Raw genomic sequence first — 2,386 nt, 5'->3', positions numbered from 1 at the left:
GGAAGTGGCCGAAACATTACAATGGACAATTTGTTTACGACCTTGCCAGTTGCAGAACTGCTTCTCACCTGGAAACTCACGATCGTTGGAACTTTGCGCAAAAACAAATCATATATTCCTCAAGAAATGAAGCAGAACAAAAACAGGACAATTGGTTCAACGACATTTGGCTTCAAAAATAATGTGACAATGTGCTCTTATGTTCCCAAAAAAAATAAAGCAGGAATTTTGCTTTCGACCATGCATAATGATGCTGAAATAGCTGACAGTGGGAAACCTGAAATAATTGAATATTATAATCGTACCAAAGGTGGTGTTGATCGAATGGACCAAATGTTTGCGGAATATCCAACACAAAGACAAACAAAACGATGGCCACTAGCGATGTTCTTCAACATGTTGGACATTACAGCTCTTGCAGCCTACATTGTCTACGATTTGAATAACCCTATGTTGCCTTGGAGAACAAACAACAAGCGTAAGCAGATCCTGCGCAGCTTGGCTGAAGCATTGTGTATGCCCATTATTGAAGCCAGAGCCATAAATCGTCAAGTGACGCGAAATTTTCGACTAAAATTGCTATTGAAGCATATTTCAACCGACCGGTGGAATCAATGGTGTCAACAGCAGCATCAACATCTGCCGCAGCGCGCACGCCAAAACCTGTGTCCGGATCTTGCTATTTATGTTACGCACAAGAGGAAAAACGCCGTAGAAAAACCAGAAAGCTGTGCGACAAATGTAAGAAGCCAATGTGTCTTGAACATTCGGTCACATCAACAAATTACTCTATTTGCCATGATTTTCCTTAGATATAAGATGCATTTTTATATTTTTTATAATAAAAGTCAATAATATAATGTGTGAAATGAATATTTTTAATTTTTCAAATAAAAAAATAATATAAAAAATGTTTTTTTTTTTATTATTATGAGGATTTTTACTATTGGGGTACAAACGTATCCCGGGTGTGTGTTTACGTATATAATGTGTTTGGAAGGCTGTAGTTCCTGAACCAATGGTCCGATCTGGTTCAAATTTTGAATTTGTACTCAAAACTAAATAATCTTCCTAGATCCGAAGTTAGCGGTATAGTGTTATGTTTGAAAAGTGGCAGGATCGCCATGTTATGTTTGGTGTTTGGTGTTCATTTCACCTTTTGGTATTTTTGTTCAATTTTTGGCTTTTAAGCGAGCCACGCTAAATGGGTGATGGCCTCAAGGCCTATTTTTATTGGTGAGACAAGTTAGAACAAAACGAGGCAATGCTGCCGATTCTTGATTCAAAACAATTCTGTTTATTTCAGTGCACAAACACTGCTTTTATAGTAAATTTTACATTTCTCCTTAAATCTAAGACACTCCCACTTTTCAGTTACTTTCCAATATTTTCATATTGTGACCAATCATAATTTATTTTATTTTGTAGTCTTGTATTTTCTAAATGTTCTTGTAGTAATGTCTCATTGCTTTTCTTTTACTCTAATTCAATTTATATTGACTTCTCATCTATTGAGAAATATCAATTGTGAAACCAATCGTTTCACAGTTGCTCTACAGAGTTCATCGTCTTGAGAAAATACAACACTACAAATGTCTTCACAAAAGTGACCCACATGTGCAAGCTGCAATATGATCGTTTCGACAAAGCAAGTGGCCGCTAACGCTTTGCTTGCATAATATTGCAGTCACATGTGTGTTTACATTACTGACCTTACTCACTAATTATTTGTAGACACACAACAATAGAGGTATAGCGGTTCAAAAGTTACAACACTTCAAAGTTGAAAGTGGATACATTTGTACCCGGGTGTGTGTTCTAGGGTTAAGCAAGAAGTTTTAAAAAAATTATGTCTCTTGTGGCAAAGCGCAGATATTCCAATTTTGCCTAAAACTAGTTTACGAAAAGAATTAGATAATTTTGTGAATAAGTACTATTACGTAGTAAAACATCCATCGAAATACGATAAAAACGAGTGGAATAGACTGTTCGTGATATCGCGTTGCGGAATTGAAAAAAAAATGCATGCAATAAAATTCCAGATGCTACTAGAGGTTTTTTCATCGATCAGTGTGGTCCACGACTAATAACTCTAGATGATGTACATGCGAGGCCCACGAATGATATACAAATGACACCAGATGATACATCAAACTCTTTACGTAGCGACTTCGCCAGCGTTGAATACTCACCAGACAGCTAGGTAGAGCAGGAATTTGAAGAAAAATGTTACGGGCACGAAAAAAAGGAATATATAAGTGAAGGATATTTCTTTGCGTAATGGGCTATCTGCAGAATCAGTTGCAAATAATGAGTTATTTGACGGGCTTATCATCGATAAGAAAAAAATATTTAGAGAACAACATTTCAGTACGGATTACTGTGA

This window comes from Rhagoletis pomonella, unplaced genomic scaffold (assembly GCF_013731165.1).
Source record: "Rhagoletis pomonella isolate Grant_MI unplaced genomic scaffold, Rhpom_1.0 Rhpom_scaffold_00194, whole genome shotgun sequence".
NCBI lineage: Eukaryota > Metazoa > Arthropoda > Insecta > Diptera > Tephritidae > Rhagoletis > Rhagoletis pomonella.
The sequence above is the reverse complement of the archived record's forward strand: the minus strand, read 5'-3'. Positions refer to the sequence as shown.